At 39.3% G+C, this 22,893-nt stretch overlaps 1 long non-coding RNA gene across 1 annotated transcript; it reads right to left on the bottom strand.

The window, feature by feature from the left end:
- Positions 1-16,584: 16,584 nt before the first annotated feature.
- Positions 16,585-22,315, bottom strand: LOC122429383. The gene is made up of 3 exons (XR_006265967.1): positions 22,251-22,315; positions 21,340-21,445; positions 16,585-16,640 (listed from the first exon to the last, which is right to left on the bottom strand). It is a non-coding gene; the product is annotated as an uncharacterized LOC122429383 (long non-coding RNA).
- Between the last annotated feature and the right edge of the window lie 578 nt (positions 22,316-22,893).

Raw genomic sequence — 22,893 nt, 5'->3', positions numbered from 1 at the left:
CCATATGGGTACAGATAAATTTCTAGTTTAAATGTAATTGTGCTATTCTTCTGCACTTCGTCAAGGAAAAGTCAAAATTTTCCAGGCATAATCTGTTACTGTAAGGCATATTCATGTTGTTACTTTGCAAGAAATTAAAACATTGAACAAGTAGGCTGGCACATATTTCAGGAAATATTTTTTTAAAAGTTTAAGTGGTGTCAATTGCCAGATAAATTAATACCACAGAGTGATGGCTACATCTAGGTTACTGTAGAACCTATGGAAATATTTCTATCCCTAAACTTATTAATCCAAGGCATTTATAAACTATTCTTTCTATTGATCAGCTATTATAATCTCATAAATTTATAGGATTTATCTAATAATATTTAGTATCATATATATGATTCCATTTATTACCCTAAGGACAACCTTCTTCTTCTGATCCCATAACAACTTCCTATCCATTTTAAAAACTCTAACTTCTTGCTTTTAGCTCTGCTTCCAAAATAAAATCTTTTTCTTGTCTCTCTGAACTCAATGTTGGTATCTTTCTTCTTAGCTTGATCGTAAGATTCCTCTGAAGGACTTGGCTTTGAATCATTTTTTTTTTTTTTCTAGTTTGAGTTACTGTTATTTGACTGGGTGGATCACAACAAACTGTGGAAAATTCTTAAAGAGATGGGAATACCAGACCACTTTACCTGACTCCTGAGAAATCTGTATGCAGGTCAGGAAGCAACAGTTAGAACCAGAAATGGGACAACAAACTGGTTCCAAATTGGAAAAGGAGTAGGTCAAAGCTGTATATTGTCACCCTTCTTATTTCAATTATATGCAGAGCACATCATTTGAAATGCTGGGCTGGATGAAGCACAAGCTGGAATCAAGATTGCTGGGAGAAATATCAATAACCTCAGATATGCAGGTGACACCACCCTTATGGCAGAAAGCAAAGAGTAATTAAAGAGCCTCGTGACGAAAGTGAAAGAGGAGAGTGAAAAAGCTGGCTTAAAGCTCAGCATTCAGAAAACTAAATCATGGCTTCTGGTCCTATCACGTCATGGCGAATAGATGGGGAAACAATGGAAACAGTGACAGACTTTACTTTCTGGGCTCCAAAATCACTGTAGATGGTGACTGCAGCCATGGAATTAAAAGATGCTTGCTCCTTGGAAGAAACACTATGACCAACCTAGACAGCATATTAAAAAGCAGAGACATTACTTTGCCAACAAAGGTCCATCTAGTCAAGACTTTGATTTTTTTAAATAGTTATGCATGGATGTGAGAGTTGGACTATAACAAAAGTTGAGCACTGAAGAATTGATGCTTTTGAACTGTGGTGTTCGAGAAGACTCTTGAGGGCCCCTTGGACTGCAAGGAGATCAAATCAGTCAATCCTCAAGGAAATCAATCCTGAATATTCATTGGAAGAACTGATGCTGAAGCTGAAGCTCCAGTACTTGGCTACATGATGCAAAGAACTGACTCATTAGAAAAGATCCTGATGCTGGGAAACATTGAAGGCCGGAAGAGAAGGGGATGACAGAGAATGAGATGGTTGGATGGCATCACCAACTCGATGTACATGAGTTTGAGCAGACTCCAGGATTTGGTGATGGACAGGAAGGCCTGGCATACTGCAGTCCATAGCATCGCAAAGAGTTTGAAAGGACTGAGTGACTGAACGGAACTGAATTTTCTCCATTCCCATGATCAAACAAATGATGCTCCATGTTGCTATTTGATAACCTAAAATATAATGCTGCCTAGAATAATGAGTCAATGCTCTATCACAGTCTGAGAGTTATTATCAGAACTGACAGCATTTCTTACCGAATCCTACCTAACCACCCAGTGTTTGTCAGCTTCATGAGCATGGTACCTCTGTTGCAGGTGAGAAGAAGATATTCAAACTGGTATTCTCTACCTGTTTGTGAAAGTGAATAAGTATTCTAATAGTATCACAGAAGACTAGAAACAGAAAGTGGAAAATAAAGCAAAATAGTGGAGAAAAGACAAAATAAGGAAACAGTTTACCCAGGAAGGGACTTGATTAATTTGGTCATTCCCATATTGAAAATATAGTTTAAAAAAGTAGTCTCTTTTCTTTTTAGCTCTTGTGGGATAAGTCCCTTAACTTTTAAGTCAGCCAGCCATAAGTCTTGTGGGCTGCATATCTTAGCCCCAAAGTAGCCCTTTAGGCAGTCACAATGGCCTCTGGTGATGCCAGACCCCTGATGCATACTAAGTAGGCTTCTCTCTGGACACCATAAACTCCTGAAAATTGGTGGTGGGAGATACTGTCTGGGCTTTGGGGCAGAGGGACTTATCCTGGCCTGCTTATGAGGCCAGTGTTTTGATCTAACAACTCAGACTATAGGAAAGATCCAAAATAAGCAGTTGACAGTTCTTGAAAATAGTGCTATTATAGGTTCACAGAAAGCTACAAAGACAAGAGCCACTGGGGCTGCAATCTAGAGGTCTGAGAATGAAAAAATGTTTGGGGCCAAAGTGGAGGAGAGGGTTACAAATGGTTTCAGAGCATAAACACAGCTGGAGACATTTTATTTAAATGAACTGAAAGGGCAGCTTTAAAAAGCAAAGCTCATATCTAGATTCATAAAACTGCACCCATTGCAAAAGCCTTGGCCAGCAAGCACGTAAAACATTCAGGACAGCTGGGGTCAAAGAGTCTTTCTCAAATATATTAAGGAAGAAAGGCATGCTAGAGAGAGAGTAGTCTGCTAATAAATCAGAAAAGGGATGAAAATCATGATAGCTCAAAAATGACTGTTACTGAACTGACGTATGGTTAAAAAAAAAAAATAGATGTTAGCAACACAGCTAAGGGAAAGGAGTCTGAATTATTAGAAAGTAATGAATAGTTTGTACATATAAAACAGCTATTGATGGAAAGCTCTATTAGAGAATATTTGAAAAATCTCAGGCATAAATCAGTATCTGTGAGGAAATATTCCCCGGCTCAAGCCCAAGATGATATGGTTCTTTACCATGAAGTGATGCTAACTGCAATTCTTACTAAAAGAAAGTGAGGGGGTATCGGCAACTGTCATGAAAAGAGCTATGGACCCAAAACCAAAAAGCAATCATGAAGTAAAGAGAGTGGGAATGGGGAACAATTTTTTGATAAAATTGTAAAAGGCTGATGTCATGGAAATAGGGTACACCTAATATGTTGCACTCATCTCACACAGTAGTAAAGTAATGCTCAAAATTCTCCAAGCCAGGCTTCAGCAATACGTGAACTGTGAACTTCCAGATGTTCAAGCTGGTTTTAGAAAAGGCAGAGGAACCAGAGATCAAATTGCCAACATCTGCTGGATCATTGAAAAAGCAAGAGAGTTCCAGAAAAAAACATCTATTGTCTGCTCCATCACTATGCCAAGCCCTTTGACTGTGTGAATCACAATAAACTGGGGAAAATTCTGAAAGAGATGGGAATACCAGATCACCTGACCTGCCTCTTGAGAAACCTATATGCAGGTCAGGAAGCAACAGATAGAACTGGACATGGAAGAACAGACCGGTTCCAAATAGGAAAAGGAGTATGCCAAGGCTGTATATTGTCACCCTGCTTATTTAACTTATATGCAGAGTACATCATGAGAAATGCTGGGCTGGAGGAAGCACAAGCTGGAATCAAGATTGTCAGTAGAAATATCAATATCCTCAGATAAGCAGATGACACCACCCTTATAACAGAAAGTGAGGAAGAACTAAAGAGCCTCTTGATGAAAGTGAAAGAGGAGAGTGAAAAAGTTGGCTTAAAGCTCAATATTCAGAAAACTAAGATCATGGCATCTGGTCCCATCACTTCATGGCAAATAGATGGGGAAACAATGTCAGACTTTATTTTTTTGGGCTCCAAAATCACTGCAGATGGTGATTGCAGTCATGAAATTAAAAGACGCTTACTCCTTGGAAGGGAAGTTATGACCAACCTAGATAGCATATTAAAAAGCAGAAACATTACTTTGCCAACAAAGGTCCGTCTGGTCAAGGCTATGGTTTTTCCAGTGGTCATGTATGGATGTGAGAGTTGGACTGTGAAGAAAGCTGAGTGCCAAAGAATTGATGCTTTTGAACTGTGGTGTTGGAGAAGACTCTTGAGAGTCCTTTGAACTGCAAAGAGACCCAACCAGTCCATCCTAAAGGAGATCAGTCCTGTGTGTTCATTGGAAAGACTGATGCTGAGGCTGAAACTCCAATACTTTGGCCACCTCATGGGAGGAGTTGACTCATTGGAAAAGCCCTGATCCTGGGAGGGATTGGGGGCAGGAGGAGAAGGGGATGACAGAGGATGAGATGGCTGGATGGCATCACCGATTCAATGCACATGAGTTTGGGTGAACTCTGGGAGTTGGTGATGGACAGGGAGGCCTGGCATGCTGTGATTCATGGGGTCGCAAAGAGTTGGACACAACTGAGCGACTGAACTGAACATGTTGGAAGAATTATTTTAAACAATAATTTTTAAGATAGATGCCTTATAGAGAAAAGAAAGAAATTGACCAATAACTTTGGAATATGCACTTCAATGTGTCAGTTCCTTTTTGCTTAAAGGTAGAACACATTGGAAATGTACTTACTATTTGCAAATCATACACAAACCTTATGAAAGATCTTGACCAAAACTATATTGAAGCCACGAATACAAACTACCCCTCACAAGTCAAGTCAATTTTTGTTTATTTGAATGTGAATGGCAAAAAAACCTGATTCAGACTAGGTTCAAATTTAATGGCTTAAATGAATGAAAGTTCCAGAAGTAGGTGTAGAGTCCCGTTTTGTTTCAATTTCTTTGCTCTGCCTTACCTGCTGTGGGCTACATCACATGCCTGACTTGCTCGTCGCTCCAAGAGAGATGCAACAGAGCAGATGGAGGCTTCCCTGCTCACATCAGCAGAAGAAAGATGATACCTTCATCCCAGCATCCCCAGAAGAAGTCCTGAAATTCATTCTGATTGAACTGCTCTAGGGCACATTCCCAGGCCTAAAAGTATCTCTCTGGCCAGGATATGAGAGAGGAAAGCAGTGCAATGTATTAACTGACTCGTGTACTTCATTTCTGCAGCCAGAGGTCAATCCACCCTCCGCACATCTGTGTGTATGGGGCAAACGAGGGGTTCAGGGGAGTTGTTGGAGACAACTACCAAGTATCTACTGGGAGGCTAAACAGAGGCATGTATATCTAGAGGTACAAAAAGCTGTGAGCAACTAGGTTCCCTTTGATCTCAATGCCTTAAAGTCCAACTTCCAGTCATTCATCTATCTGAATGTTTCCTTTACAAGAGCCCTGGGACTAGATAAACAAACCAGACTAAAGGATTTATACTAGGTATAATTTGAAAGGGAAATGAAATTCCAAAACTTGAGAAGAGTCATGCCACAGTCACTGATGGAAGATAGGTTGCAAATATAGAGCAATCTAGTCTAAACAAGAAACTCTTGCTAGCAGAGGCAGGGGAAGTAGAAGTCAAAGGTGGAGACTGATGTCCTGAGCTATGTGGGGACAGTCCAACTAATCCATACACTCACAGTGAGTTCTGCACTTTACATAGACAACTATAAACATTTTCATATCAGTCACCTTGGAACCTGCCTTATTCACTCTAATCATGCTTCCTAATTGATCTTGTTTCCACTGAACAAGAGTCATCTTCCTAGATTTCTGAAAATTGTTTTAGTGTTTGGCTGGTGTATCCTAGAATCTAGAGGCAAAGGGCTTCTCAGGTGACTCTAGTAGTAAAGAACCTGGCTGCTAATGCAGGATATATAAGAGAAGCAATTTCAATCCCTGGGTCAGGAAGATCTCCTGGAGGAGGGAATGGAAACCCTCTTCATTATTCTTGGCTTGGAGAATTCCATGGACAGAGGAGCCTGGTGGGCCACAGTCCATAAGGTCACAAAGAGTCAGACATGACTGTAGCAACTTAGCTCGAGAGGCAAAAGTCACATGAGAGGCACATGCTGTGGCTGATAAAAAGGCATGTCATTAACAATAATCATTAAGGGATCTTACATATATCCTTGTATGGTCAGCAAGAGTGGTCTACACGTCAATATAGGTTCTTGGTCAATGTCAAGAGAGGAGAATCTAGAAAATGTTTTCCCCTGAAAGCTGATTCTTATTCAATGTGATGAGATCACTGATAGAACCTAAAGACTGGCTTAGTTTTAAATTTATTGATTATTTATGCTTTCTCCCACCCTTTGGTTTAGATTGCCTTTGAATTTACAGCAATAAAGAGAAAAGCACCATGATATTAAATGTAATAAGTACCCTAGAGACGTCACTTATATTTATAATTCTGAGTGAGATCTTTATATCTTATAGTACATTTATACGGTTTTCTGGGGATTTTTTTGTTTGTTGTTGTTACAAGGCTATGTTAAATTTTCACTATATGCAAATATATGTAGATGTGTCTGGTGCATTTTTTTGTTTTAAATCCCACTGGGAGTCTGCTGATTGTCTGCTCCCTCTCTCTTTTTTTCACCTTTCTATAATCTGTTGCTTGTGGTTTTTTTTTTTCCCTTCCTCCCTTCAGTATGTTTATGCATTCAGAGACGAGTCTTCTAGGAAAATAATGGAAGGGAAAAGCTTGTGATTTATCATTACACTATAATGGGTGCCCTGCTTCCGTTGAAGGAGGTCAACGTCTCTTAGAGATACCACAGTCCCTCCTTATTAACGTTCTGTTCCCACTAATGGCTTGGGGTAGGGCAGCCAGGTCTTACAAGGAAGGCATTTAAGAAGAGCACTTTGTTTAATGGAAGCTGGGATGTTTTACGGGGACACACACAGCACCAGGCTCTCTGGTGAGAGTGACACAATTCACAGATAAAGAACACCCTTTCCCCTCCCTAGGTGATAAAAAGGAAAAAAAAAACAAAACAGGAATGGGCTTTTAAAAAATCTGGGTGCCCTTTCCCCTCACCCCTATGTTCAGTTGTCTCCATGTCCTTCTGATTCTTATTCTGAAAAACCTCTACAATTATTTCTCCTTTCCATTTTCACCAGCCTTCATCATTGCAGGCTCTCCATCATCTCTCTTGTTTTATAATAAAATTCTTTCTCCGGTCTACTCTACTGCCAGTTCACAAGTCCCCGGCTTCATCACATCACTGCCATGTTCAACGCTTTGCACTTATAATATATATTTTAATTTCTTTAGTGAAGCCCTTTCCAGTCCCCATCTTCCTTGAACTACCTGCTACCTCTTAAAACTGAAGTCCTAAAGATAAGAGCATGGTTGAAAAGTGTAAGGCAGAATAATCTTAAAAAAAAAAAAATCAGGATTAGTTGTGTAAAACGGCAGAGAGAATAAATACTAGTTTGCCTTTTTGGAGTGCTTTTTGAACTATGTGGAGATACAGACTATTTAAGAACTGTTAATATTTATATTTCTACCCTTGACATGGTGATTGGCCCATAGTTAGCATTAAAACCATATCTAGTGAATGACTGAGTGAATTGGTCAGTGAAATTTCAAGGTAAATAAGAATAAGAAAAGAATTGTGTAAGGAACCTTAATTTCAAAGTATAGAATCTAGGGATAAATAGTTGTTTTTTTTTTATCTCAATGCTATGTAATGTGTATAACAAGCTTCAGAAATTGGTGCCAATGACATTGTCCATTTAATATCATGCAAGCTCATCTTAGTTATTCTCTTTAATATAAATGAGGCATTATGAATGCAAACTGTGTAAAACGTCACACAGTGATGTTTATAAGATGATGTGATTTATTATCACTTTCCAGAAGGGAGTAGAAAGAGGCAGCGCCTCGTCAAGGTCACAAAGGAACTGTACCAGTGTTTATAGATAGGAAGCAGAGTTACCATTCTTGAATTTTTTTTCCAATTATCAGCCTTAAATGTTGCTATCAGTTGAATCACCTCTATTGCTGTCTTAATTGACTGCTGGGCAAACAAAGAACATTAATTCTCTTGTTTTCACACTTGTGTTTATTATTACATGTGCTGTGCTGTGCTTAGTCGCTCAGCCGTGTCCAACTCTTTGTGACCCCGTGGACCATAGCTTACCAGGCTCATCTGTCCATGGGATTCTCCAGGCAAGAATACTGGAGTGGGTTGCCATTTCCTTCTCCAGGGGATCTTCCTGACCCAGGGATTGAACCCAGGTCTCCCGCATTGCAGGCAGACGTTAGAGTTAATTTAATCACATGATTAGAACTTGCTCCATCTGTACAGGGTTTGTGTTAAGCTTCCACTCTTCCATTTATAATTTGCCTTCTTCCTCCTCCTCGCTCTCTTTCTACTCTCTCCTCTAGGACACTCATCAGTCATACTTTGAGGCTGAACTCACTGTACTGAGTGGAGAAGGTTCTGTGGCAACCCTTGCTGCCAGAGGAGAGCATGGACCTCTGTCTGAGGTTTCTCCTCCCACATGGATGCACAGGTCTGTCCCACATGGATGGCCATGCAGTGTACGGACAGTGCCAAGAGGAGATGCAGTCTTGCACTTGGGAGACACTGCAGTTAGATGAATTTTAAGATCCAGTCCAATTCTAGTGTCTATGATTCTCTAAGGACTACTGTTATCAAGGGTAGGACCATTAGTGAAGGAAAGATGGAAAGTTTTCCCAACGTGGAAAATGAGAATTTGCCCATGAAAATACTTCTTGTAACTGGGAAATGCTTAAGGGAATTATACCTCAGCCTGTCTGGCTCATCAGTAATAATTAATTGTAAATCCCATTCTTTGTTAGCCTTCACCAGACTCACAAAGGAATTCAGGTTACATGCCATTCTCTTGCTTGCACCCCTACGTAATGGGGAAGGACCCCTGTTTTACTGCATTGACAAAAGCCAGGCAGGGTTTATGCAATATCTTTCAAACTTTTCCCCCTCCTGGGAAAAAATGTGTTTACAGGCACAAAGCTGTATTCTAACTCATTTTTTTAAAGTAAAAAAGAAATTATTTTTAACAGACTATTTTTATATATGATTTATTCATCTTCTTGATTTAATATGGATTTTTATCCCATGTAGTATTGCTTGCTGAGTGTGAAGTTCATCTATTACTTTTCAATCAGTTATTATCTTATTATTGAATAGAATACAATTAATTGGACACTTAAATAATTTATTCAATCATTGTAGTTGCCAAAAAACATAAACTATTCATCTTTGCATATAATTAATAACTATACAGCAGAAAATAATTTGACATTATTAAGCAATTACCATTTAATTATTTCAGTTAGCAAAATCCATTAAGTGCCATTCAATTTTCCTACTATTATGTTATTTAGTAAATTATATTTAATTCACCTTAGAAATCAAGATGAATTTGAAAAATCAGTTTTCCCAGCATAATCATAAGAAAATTAAATAGTTAAATATGCTAACATTTTTTAAAGATTGGAACTTCAAATAAGGTAAAATTTGATATTTAAAAAATTGTAATTTCTGATAGATCTATGTCACTTTTCACTTTTCATATAGTAACCACAATAAAATATCAAATCTTCTTCAAAATGATGGTGTTTATGCATTTAAAAAATATTAACTTGAGCCAATTTCAATTAAACTTTTCCAATTTTGATTTCTTCTATCTCTGCCACCCACAGAATTTGTCTTTTGCTATACATTTTGGCACTGATTTCATTCAATTCAATATTTTATCATATAACACTCTCTAATTTTCTCACGTATACAAACCCTTCTATCAAAATGTTAACTTCCTTAAGAGCATAAAACAGTGTGTGCGTGTGTGTGTGTGTGCACACAAGTATGTGTTTTCCATTTATTTAACAGATTATTGCCCATATGATGAGAACTGATTAGTGGAAACAAAATGAATTGGGTTGATTATTGGCATGGAGTTTTGGCCAAGGCTTCAGTCAGTTCAGTTCAGCCACTCAGTCATATCCGACTCTTTGCGACCCCATGGACTGCAGCACGCCAGTCTTCCCTGTCCATCACCAACTCCCAGAGCTTACTCAAACTCATGTCCATCGAGTTGGTGATGCCATCCAACCATCTCATCCTCTGTCATCCCCTTCTCTTCCCAACTTCAGTCTTTCCAAGCAAGACTGAAGGCAAGGCTTACAGAGTTCTTTCTGAAACAGCTAAATCTTAGTGATCCCTTAATAAAGATTATAAAAGCAACTATATTCCACTTTTTGGATTAGTTGTTCAATCAGATCTCTGCCTCTAAAGTCTATTTTATTTATTAAGAAGAAGAAAGTAATTGAAAATTGAAATAGTCAATCCTGCCATTTAAGTCCCTTGAAAGGATATATGAATGGCTTACAGTGAGATATAATAAAATAAACAACTTGGAAAAGAATGGAAACAAGTCATGATTCTTTTGGTTGAGTTTAATAGACCTGTCTTTTGCATTACCCCTTTTAGTTCTTTCAATGATTTTACGTTTAAACATTATTTTCAAAGTACCTCAGTCTGCTTTTCTCTCTCCATCAGGTCCAACAGTTCGAATTCTACCTTTTTTTTTTTTTTTTTTAAGCTCTAGCTCAAATATTTGGTCCTTTTGAGGTTTTCCTAACCTACTTCAGAGGAATTTTTCATCTCCATGCTAGAGGGGATCACTTTCTGTCCCTCTCTATGGAAGCATTTATCACTTGGAAGGGCAATTTGTAAGGTAGATGTCTTTCACTTCTCAAATGCAAGTTCTTTCAGAAGAACAAACACTTTCTATTTTATCCATAACATGAACATACTAAAGACTTGATATTTGCTGGATGAATTTAAATAACACCTCAAAGACTGAAAAATAGTAAATGTAGAGTGATAACTACACCCTGGTGTACACAGTGGAACCTCATCTCAGCCTCTTATTGGCTACTGCCTTTTTATATATAACTGATAAAAATGGGAGCAGGCATGGAGGTGGGATCCAGTGAGGCAGAGCAGAGTGCCCCAGTCTCTCCATCTCTTACTTCGTTCCTTCCCACGGCTCGACCTACTCACTGCTCTCCTAAAACTCAGGTTATCACAGCCAATGTACCCAGGTCTGATCCTGGCACTGTTGCTCTGGAGTTCATCATCTCAGATTTCAGAATCTCTCTGGCTTTCCCCAGCACTCCACCCATCCCAATTCGATGAAGTCAGGTCTAGAACTTTCCCACAGCTGTGCAGATCTGAGAGTGCCAGCGGCCCTCCCTGTTTCAATCTGAAAACTCCTTTTCTTTTCCAGTGCCTGTGTTGACTTGTCAACATTGATGGGGTTGGTTTGCTTCCTGCTCTTCATTCAGCTAGCCAGGAGCTGCAAGCGAGTTGTAGCTGCAGGCTGGCTCCTCTTGAAATTTCTAAGACTGCTGTAACGTACTCTGCCACTGGAGTCAAAACTCAGCAATTAGCAAAAATGGAAATAAAACTCTCTCTACCCCACTAGTCTTCCTTTCCAAGTTGAAAGGAAAGGAGGTTTCAACCTATTTGCATTTTAAATTCAAAATTTGTATTTAAAGCACTTACCAGGGTCCTTTGCATGTTGACAGCTTCCTTTTCAACTTATCCTTCCTCGACTGGGCTGGGTAATGTGTTGTGTCTTAATTTGCAGAATATGTGCACTGGCATAATGTTTAATTAGGCTTTGGTGTCAACTTTATATCTAATACCATCAGCATCTCATGAAAACCCAGGAGCACTTGGCTTCTGCATGACAGATCTCTTGCGAGAAATCTACTTCCTCTGACTGCATCACAAAAAGAAAGTGGGGGCAGGGGAGGCAGCCAATAAGGAGAATAAGTGAATAAGTGACACAGTTTCAAAGATGAGATGCTCCTATAGTCATAGTCACAAAACAGAAGAAAATACAGTGGAGATGACTGTTTAGGGAAATCAGATGCACTTTCTCTTATGTAATGAGCAGAATTCTGAACAGATGGGTGTGGATTAAATTTCTACATATAAAATTATTTTCTCATTGGCTAACATCATGGTTTCAGGTGGGTTTCATTTTCATTTTCATTTGAATTTAGAGACTCTGATAAGAAGTGATTGGAATACAGAAGGTTAAGATACAAACTTTGCCTTCAAGAAGGCTACAACTTAATAGTTGGGGTAAGACAGATACAAAAAAAAAATAAATAAATAAAACCAGAAATGTTATTATCTGTTGGCCTTGGGGAAGTTTCCTAGCTTTTATTAACCTCATTTTCCTCTTCTATAAAATGTTAATAGCACTAATCAATGCTGAGGCTTTATCAGGCAGATAATAATAATCATATGTAAATATTATACTTAATTTTGTGCCCACACAGTAAGTGCTCAATATATTTTAGATATTATTATAAGTTACCTGTTGATAATTTTTAAGAGAGTAAAAATTGATGAAACTGGTATTTATATGTTTCCTATTGATGCTGGGCAATTTATCACATACGTGGTGACTTAACACAAACTTATCTTACAGTTTTAGAGTTTAGCAGAGCAAAATCAGTTTCACCGGGCTAAAGTCAAGGTGTTGGCAGTTCTTGTTCTTTCTTGCATTTCTAGGGTCTGGAAACTGCCTATATTCCTTGAATTCTGATCTTTTCCTTACATCTCACCAACCTCTTGTTTCCTTTGTCATCACATATCCAACTTCCTTTTAAAGACATTCAGGGGCCATCCAAATCATCCAGGGTATTGTGTCTATATCAAAATTCGTAACTTCGTCATACTTGAAAATTTCTTTTGTAATATAAGGTAATATTCACGGGTTTCAGAAATTGTTTCCTGGTATTTGGGGGTTATTATTCATCCTATCATATAGTTTTAATTGAAGAAGATTAATTGGGAGGAGGTGTGCAACTCCACCTCACGTACAAACCTACTCAATTTCTTAGGAGCTTCCCGGGTGCCCTGGTCCTTTCAGAGCAGTTCATTTCTTATAAAGTTCACTGACATCTTAGAGAAATAACTGGAGCAGGTAGAATTTCATAGACCTTATCTATCACGTGGGTTTCCCTCATAGCTCAGTCAGTAATCTGCCTGCAATGCAGGAGACCTTGGTTCAATTTCTGGGTTGGGAATATCCCTGGGAGAAGGAAATGGCAACCCACTCCAATATCCTTGCCTAGAGAATGCCCACGGACAGAGGAGCCTGGAAGGCTACAGTCCATGGGGTCGAAAGAGTCGGGCATGACTGAGCGACTAAGCCGCCGCCACCACCTACCACACAGTGTAAGTTCAGAGAGCAGGGATGCCCTTGCCACGGGTTGGTTTTGGTTTTATATGATCCAAATGACATCATCAGTATCATTTGGAAAGAATAGAGATAATTCACAGGACTCTGGGTGGTGTTCCAGTAATTGTGTCTACTAATGTAATTTATATCTCTAAATCCTAGATCTTTGATCTTAAGAGGACCTACAATGATTATAAAGTTTATTTTTCTTTCTTTAGACCCCATCCAAAGCAACTGGTATTCTCTTTCCTCCAAAATTGTACAATTTTAGGTGTATTGTGCATTTTTATACAAGATGAATTTATTTGGATAGAAATAGCTTTTCTACTTAATTCATGAGAGCTATCCTTAGTTTACCAGAGAAGATTCCTTACTGGATTTCACACGTAAAATAGAGTTTACCAATCTGTGTTCTATAAATGAGTTGCTGAACTATAAATGCCTCAAGAGTCTGGGTGACAAGGGGAGCCTTTAACATCTGATCCTTGCAACAATCATTATAATCCCGTTTTACAGATAAGGAAATGGAGGCTTAGAGAACTTAAGTGATTAATGCAAGTCTAGGCCACAGAAGAATAGGAACCTGAATTTTTGTCTTTCACTTTTTTGGTTATATCTTATATATCATAAATATATTTAGATACTCAAAAGTCACCTTTTATTCCCCTGAGAGTTTGAGAATCGGGATATAATATTTCAATTCTGATGCATATGTTTAAACATGCTGAGAGAAAGCTAACGAATCAACTTAATATTGGGAAAGGCGTGGCATACAGACTAATGTGCTTCCTTCAGCCTGGATACTATTCGGAAATTAAAGGGAACTATGATCAGCTGTTAAAACTATAACTCTCTGGTCCCTCAGGAGTCCCTGCACCAGCAGCCGTCAGGACGGTACCACTTTGCCAGCTATTTGGGGTCACTCTTGTTTTTGGTGAGCACGTGCACACACATGCACAAACACACACATACACAAACACACACATGCACAAACACACACACGCACCATACACACACACAAACACACACACACACATGCACAAACACACACACATACACAAACACACATACACACACATACACAAACACATGCACAAACACACACACATATACAAACACACACACATACACACACATATACACACATACACAAACACACACATACACAAACATACACACACACACAAACACACACACACACAAACACACACATACACAAATACACACATACACAAACACACATATATACACACATACACACACATACACATACATAACACACAAACACACACACATACACAAACACACACATACACACACATACACACAGTTACACAAACACACACCTACACAAACACACATATACACACACATACACAAACACACACATACACACACACACACACACACACACACACACACACACACACACCCTCTGTTCAGTTGCTGGCAGGTTCCTAGTGCTCTCAGGCACCATGCTACAGGGCTCACCCTAAATGTTCAGCCCATCTGCTCAGGGAATGCTGCCTTCACCACAATTATCTAATCATGTTACAGAAAATATCAAATACAACATGAATGACAAGGGTGAGGCTGCTCAAGTAAAAGGAAACAGGAGGATCCGGCACAGGCTTCGTGCCAAACAAGTGTCCTAAGTGTAAAATACACACATATATCTATGGAAAGCAATGGAAGAATTAAAAAAAAAAAACAAAACATAAAAACGGATTTGACATCCCCATTTACTGAGAAACATCTTAGTTCTGAAAAGAAAAAAATGTACAAGATAAGCAGGTGTCTTGGGGAATAACCATGGGTATGTAATTGCCTCATGGATTATGCCAAAGCACAGGTTGCAAATTGGTGACCCATTCTTTTTTTTTCTGTCCAGTACAACCCAGTGTTTTAAAAACTGAATTTGAATCTCTTTAGACAGGGCATGCTCTTTCTGTTTGCCAGTAACTAGCTTTATCCTCTTATATCAGCTCTCTCCCACATTTGGGTTGACTTCCTGGAACCTGGATACATGTGTTTGCAACTGCAGTTCCAATCTATACTGTATCTTCCGTTGCCCTGTTATTTATCATCTGTGAACTTGAACAGCTTCTATGATTGTTCCCAACTGTTGTCTCACCAGGGAGAGGCCAGACTGGTTCAAGTCACCCTCCAATCTCTCAGCTGCGAAGGATTCATGCTGTATGTCAGGCAGGACAGACGACATGATTGACAGGGCTTAGGAAAAAATGAAAAATTGTCCAAAAATTATTAAGAATCTCAACAGAGCATTAAATGGAGTAGTGGGTGCTTCTAACTGTGGGAAACAATCTGTCCACATTTGAAATCCATGAAGCTAGGCTTGATACCCAATGCTAAGAGGACATTCTTGGTTTACATTTTCCAGCAAACCGAGACTTCTCTACCACCTAGTCACTCCAACTCAAATGGAGTGTCCATAGAATGGGAGAAAATTTTATCTACCCAGAAGACTGAACAAATTTGGTGAACTGAGGTTTCACTTGCTAGGGTAAGTAAGAACAGCAGTCTTTATTTTCAATGATTTCTGGCAAACCTCCTGATTTGTTGAGACCAAAACCCTAAATAGATTCAGTTCATTTCAGTTCAGTCGCTCAGTCATGTCTGACTCTTTGCGACCCCATGAATCACAGCAGGCCAGGCCTCCCTGTCCATCACCAACTCCCAGAGTTCACCCAAACTCATGTGCATTGAATCGGTGATGCCATCCAGCCATCTCATCCTCTGTCATCCCCTTCTCCTCCTGCCCCCAATCCTTCCCAAGATCAGGGCTCTTCCAATGAGTCAACTCCTCCCATGAGGTGGCCAAAGTATTGGAGTTTCAGCCTCAGCATCAGTCTTTCCAATGAACACCCAGGACTGATCTCCTTTAGGATGGACTGGTTGGGTCTCTTTGCAGTCCAAAGGACTCTCAAGAGTCTTCTCCAACACCACAGTTCAAAAGCATCAATTCTTTGGCACTCAGTTTTCTTCACAGTCCAACTCTCACATCCATACATGACCACTGGAAAAACCATAGCCTTGACCAGACGGACCTTTGTAGGCAAAGTAATGTCTCTGCTTTTTAATATGCTATCTAGGTTGGTCATAACTTTCCTTCCAAGGAGAAAGCGTCTTTTAATTTCATGGCTGCAGTCACCATCTGCACTGATTTTGGAGCCCAAAAAAATACAGTCTGGCACTGTTTCCACTGTCTCCCCATCTATTTCCCATGAGGTGATGGGACCAGATGCCATGATCTTAGTTTTCTGAATGTTAAGCTTTAAACCAACTTTTTCACTCTCCTCTTTCACTTTCATCAAGAGACTTTTTAGTTCATCTTCACCTTCTGCCGTAAGGATGGTGTCATCTGCATATCTGAGGTTATTAATATTTCTCCCGGCAATCTTGATTCCAGCTTGTGCTTCTTCCAGCCCAGGGTTTCTCATGATGTACTCTGCATATAAGTTAAATAAGCAGGGGGTGACAATATACAGCCTTGAGGTACTCCTTTTCCTCTAGATTATCATCATCTAAAAGACAAAGACTGTGTAATACATCATTTCTTTTTGTCATTTCAGTGACAACATTTTAAAAAAGCCTTAATTCCATGGATCTCATATTTTGCATTTGTTATAATAATTGGGATCTGAAATAAGCCAGAGAACAGTGAGCTGTGCTATGGAAAGACATTCTGTGTGGCAGAAGAGCTCAGTAGCTTTTCACATTATCAGAAATCTCAAAAAAAAAAAAAAAAAAAAACCTCTACCATGGAAAACAGTAAAGAAATCTCCAAGTAAAGCTGGACAATGGATTGCAGATGATTTCTGTTCCCTCATGAAACTTTGCTAAAATTCTATGGAATAATTTTTTATAAGATATGTTGATAAATTCAAAAGAAGAGAGAACACAGTAGCAGATAGAGATAGCATTTTGGAAAAGAGCATGGATATGGACTGTATGTAACTTACTTAACAGAGCAAAAATATCCAAACCCAAGCCTTCAGAGCAAGGACCAAGGAGAAACAACCTAATTCAAGTTTTAGAACTCTGGAAAGACACCTGATATCTCTGAAGAGGGGAAGAGGAAGAGATGGAAAAGGGACTGAAGCAGAAAGATTGCTTGAAAGCATATTTGAAGTCCAACTGGTCTCCCATGCTCTCTTCTACCCCTATTAGGTAGGTGACGGCTTTCTCCCTATATTGCGAGAGGTAAGACAGAAGTCACCTTCCAAATATAGATATTGGTGTCTTCCTCACTGGGCTCATCCCCATTAGGTCCATAGTAGCTTGACATGGTACCAGTGAGACAGTCAACAGAATTGCTAACATGGGCACTGAGATCATATTGGGTGTGTGCATAATCAGTCACTTCAGTTGTGTCCAATTCCTTGTGACGCTATGGACTGGAGTGCCACCAGGCTCCTCTGTCCATGAAATTCTCCAAGCAAGAACACTGGAGTGGCTTTCCATGCCCTCCCCCAGGTGATCTTCCCAACCCAGGGATCAAAGATAACGGATCCTGCATTGCAAATGGATTCTTTATCCACTAAGCCACCTTGGACATCCATGACCAAGATATACGGCCACCCTATTTAGGTTATCTTTATATTGACTATTTTTAGATTGACATCAAAATAATAGCATAAAGAAATTTAAAAATTCTTGTGGAAGATTTTTACAGAAAATCTACATTTGGCAAACAGCATTCTAGAGGTTATTGCAGCATTAAAAAAAGTGGATGAGAAATTCTGAGATTTAATTATCCTGTGAGTGAAAAATAGAAAACAATTGAATAAGTTTAGGAGCACAATTTTTAAGAATACACTCAGCTAAGATGTGGTGTTCATGATAACATTTTCCTCAACACATATAGTGATTTGTATAAATAATTCCATGTCTATATCTGGGTATTGGGCTGAGGTCAAGACCTCTTCCTTCTCCCCCGGCCCTTGATTCTCCACTATATATTTTTCTTTTTCATGATCTTTCATCTTTGTTTAAAGGATCAGTTTTCTCTCCCCCATCAAGCCTACTTCCTGCATAAAACTGGGGCCCAAGGGCCGCAGAAGGGCCAGCACCTCCTAACAGGCTGGGTGAGGGGGCTGCCAGGTGATGAATGGATGCATGTGGAGCGAGGTAATAAACCAGCACCCCAGTCATGTAATCTTCCATTAAAATGAAATGCATACCAGGCACGCGGCGTTTCTGCAGCTTGTACCCTCTCCCATAGAAGATCATGAATAAAAGAGGGAAGTGTACGGCTGACAGATGCCAGCATGCATAAAGGACACTTCCTATAAAGGAAAGGCTCCGGCTAACAGATGGACTAAAGATGTGAGATGCAGAAAGATTTACCAATCTAAATAATTCAAGACAATGTCGTATGGCAAGCTAGCGCTTTTCAGAGGGAGCCGGCAGAAGGTGCAGATGGAAAGGCAGGCCAAGCCTTTCCCATAAACCCATTAAGAACAGTCCTTGTCTGAGCGACAGTATGTTGCAGAAGGCCCAGGGAGAGGCCAGCAAATGAGAAATTTGCTTCCAGAGTTTGTCCCGCAAGGTCAAGAGCATATTTAATAGTGAAGCTTGTGGCATTTAATGAGAGTGAAAAAGGGGTGTTGTATGTTTCGTTGCTTGTCCTCCTGCCATCTTCAAAACTTAATTCCTGAGTTCTTTGTCTTGTCAGAACTAAAATGATGGAGAGTAAAGATGTCCAAAGCCCTGGTGAGAGGTCAAGCAGGCTCCACCTTCTAAGTGCTCAGATGGCCAGATGCACATTCTGGGCCTAAAAGCCAAATCTCAAGTAGCAATACTTCTCCCTATAAATGTTTTCTCAGAAACACACAACTATTCCATATCCCCATGCCCTGTTGATACTTGCTGTCTGCCCATTCATGACGTGTTCAGCCCTCTGTTGTCACACATTGTTAGGTTTATTTGTATGCACTTGACCTCGGTTCCAGACTGCATCATGCTCAGCTGGAGGAAAACAACAACAACAACAAAAAACTCTTCCTCTTTTCTGAGATTTGCTCTGAGCAGGTACCCAATAAATACTTCTTGATAGTGAAACCCTTTTAACTGAAAGGAGTCCTTTCTTAAGAGCCCCCACATCCTGCAGAACTGTGCCAAAATGTTAGCATCTCCGGCAAAGAGATGAGTGAGAGGAACATCGTACAGTGCATTGGCCAGGAGAGTTGACCGAAACTCCATTCAAGCTGCAGGTCACTGGCTATCCTAGGTCAGATAAAGCTTTCCTTTCTTAACTATAAAATGATAATTTAGCAAAGCAATTTCTGAGCCCCTTTCTAGCCCCACTACTTAGTTATAGCAGGACCAAATAGACTTTCAGGTATCTGGTAATGTCTGGATCGGTTGTTCACGAGCTTTCCCCAATAACCATTGCTGTACTATGCACACATGTTAACCTGCGTGTTCCAAGATGAAAAACCTGAAGATTGTGGGTTAGAATCTTTGTTTTAATTTGTTTTAAGCTAATAGAGGACTGCCTTTTATTTGAGACTGTGCTTAATTTTTTTCATATTTCATTATATGAAATGAAATAAATTATTAAGATGGTACATATTGCTTTGTTTAAAGTCTCCATTGTGAAAAAAGGAAAGTTGGTGACCCTGGGTCTGCTCCCACTACCCACCTGCACACAAATCTTTTCTTGCTAGCTGTCTTAACTTTATTGTGATTATTAAATTTAAAGGTGTTAGAACTTGGTATAAACGAAGGAAGAAAATGAGGATTTCCTTTCTTCTGACAAAGTATCATTCATGTTCACAATGGATAACCTTTGAGAAATAAATATTGATTTTACGTGTTTTTTTGTGAATGTAGTTTGCCACTTACCAAATGTCATATTTTTAAAGGTCACTTAAAAATCAAAATTTTGAGACTTCCCTTGTGGTCCAATGGCTAAGACCTCACAGTCCCAATGCAGGGGGTCTAGGTTTGATCCCTGGTCAAGGAATTGGGTTCCATGTGCCACAGCTAAAGATCCTGCATGATACAGCTTAGAATTGGCATAGCTAAATAAATAAATAAAAACAACTATTTTTAAAAAGTCAAATTGTTGCCAGAGTGTCCTGTTTCCCAGTTTCCTAAATTATCAATTCAAAGACTTTTTTTTAATCTCCACCTGGGAGTAGCTGCCCATACTCCTCTTTCCTCAAGCCCAGCTCTCTAACAATTGCATCCGTTAATAACCTGAAACATGTCACTAGCCTTAAGAAAAACAACCCAGGAAAGAAGCTTCAAGACTGATCCTTCTGTAAAGCACATAATCTTTTAAAGTCATCTTTCATTTGTTCACTTTGTTTATAAGTATCAGTTATCTTGTAGAAAGCTCCTTTATCTTGGATTACATTTGAAATCAGTTGTTAGTTTACCTGTTAACTCCTGTGCCACTTACCTTGAATTCTTTCTCTGTTAACACTCAAGTATGTATATATGTGTGTTTGTGTGTGTGTGTCCACCACTGATCTGGGGATTTTTTTTTCCATTTATTCATGTATTTTAATCCTTTTTGACCTTGGCCAATTTAGAGTATATTCCACTGGGGACAAAGACACAAGGTTTGCAGCTTTGAAGTCAGGGGCATAGTCACCCTATCTGTATCCTTGGCATTGGGAATGGCACAATAACTTCAGTGTATTGCCACGTTGGTGACCAACAATGCAGTGTTTCATGGTGTTAACATGAATTGATACCCACTTGCTTATCACATTCCACAAAGAAGTTCTTACTGGCAACAATGTACAATGGTTAATTTTTTAAATGCTCTGACAGTTCTTATTGTTATAAAAGGCTTTTATTCCAACTTCACCAAATCTTCTCCCAGCTCTCATTACTTGATACCTTAGTGAAGGCAGAAATAGCAGATACCAATCTCAGGACAGCTGTTAGGGGTGAAAAGGGAGTGAATTTCTCATTTTTTTTTTTAAAAATCAGGGCACTCCCTGTTTGAGGTCACAAGGGCAGTTCCATTTAATAACTTACTAGAATTAGAACTCTGAGTGGTCTTGACATCTAAACTCCGAAGACTCTCGTGTACTGAAGTAGACGCTGGATTTTTGTTTGTTTCCTTTTCTCCTGCCATCACCAAGGCACTAGGAAATAGCTGTGTGTGCAATTATAAGTGAGTTTACCTGGGTACAGCCAGTCCTGGACTCATGGAGATCCCCCACATTTTGGTTATTTTAAGAATCTTGAAAGTATTGCTTCACATTAGCTCCCATAAATCAAATGAGAAAACTATGAAGACAAAAACCAACTAGTTATCTCATGTAAGAATTCAGTTGTTACTGTATAAACGGCACTTTTTGCTAAGTTTCTGTCGTGAAGATTATGACAGATTATAAATTTTCTCTTCCAGTTTTGCATTTAGATATTTCCCATCGAAACGTCAAGACCAAATTTATAAAGACCTATTACTTTGAAGTGTGAGAGTAAAAATTAAACAACAAAAATACATTATTTATAGATGCCAACTTGGTTTTATTTTCAAGAACTCTGTTGAGTTTCTGAGGAAATGAAGGCAAGAAATGAGACATGTGGAACTCCATTCTGAAGACATACAACAGGGCCACAACTAATAGCACCTCTGTGAGAGACACTAGTCTATCAGCTTTATCCACAAACAGATTTTTTTTTTTTTTTTTGTATTTTACTCTTGAACATAAATGGCTCAGCAGAATCCAGAATCTCTAGACATTTGAGGAAAGCCCTTAACAGGTAAGTTAGTGACCAGTACATACAAACAGGAAAGAAAGACAAAAGAAGAAAGAAAGAGAGAAAGAGAGGAAGGAATACAGGGAGGGAGAGAGGGAGAAAGAAACTTGGAGGAAAACAGGGAAAATCACAGAGGACAGAAGAAAAAAAAATACTATAATTCATATCCTAGTAGATAACAATTCTGTGAATAAAGTAAGAACAGAATTTTATGTACAGGAATTTTCAAAGAATAAAAAGCCCCAAGAAATCAAAAAATAAAAAAGAAAAAGAAAAATGACAAAGGAATAAAAATCAGAGAGAATTTATAAAATTTGAAGATCAATACCTAGAATCTGCTGCTGCTGCTGCTATGTCGCTTCAGTCGTGTCCGACTCTGTGTGACCCCATAGTCGGCAGCCCATCAGGCTCCCCTGTCCCTGGGATTCTTCAGGCAAGAACACTGGAGTGGGTTGCCATTTCCTTCTCCAATGCATGAAAGTGAAAAGTGAAAGTGAAGTCGCTCAGTCGTTTTGGACTCTTAGCGACCCCATGGACTGCAGCCCGCCAGGCTCCTCCTTCCATGGGATTTTCCAGGCAAGAGTACTGGAGAGGGGTGCCATTGCCTCCTCCGACCTAGAATCTAACCTGCATAATAGGAGTTGTAGAACGAGAACAAGAAAAAAAGAAGACATCACCAAAATTCTAATATACTATATGTCCCCAAAGTCAAGGAGATAAGTCTAAACTTTGAAAGGGCTAATTAGGAACCCATCACAGGAGAAGGAAACAGATTTCCATCAATGCCCACTATGGGGAAGCTGAGAACACCAGAAATGACCCTACAGATTTTGGAGAGATAAAAATAGGTCTCATACAAGAGGTTGAGAATCAAGGTGGCATTTTATATCCTACTGAAAGTCAGACACCAATGGAGAAGTTAGAGGACAAAAGAGGAATGTCCTTAAATATCCACCTAGACTTCTTACTCA

The sequence above is a fragment of the Cervus canadensis genome, chromosome 2, assembly GCF_019320065.1.
Source record: "Cervus canadensis isolate Bull #8, Minnesota chromosome 2, ASM1932006v1, whole genome shotgun sequence".
NCBI lineage: Eukaryota > Metazoa > Chordata > Mammalia > Artiodactyla > Cervidae > Cervus > Cervus canadensis.
This window is presented reverse-complemented; position numbering and strand designations above follow the sequence as displayed.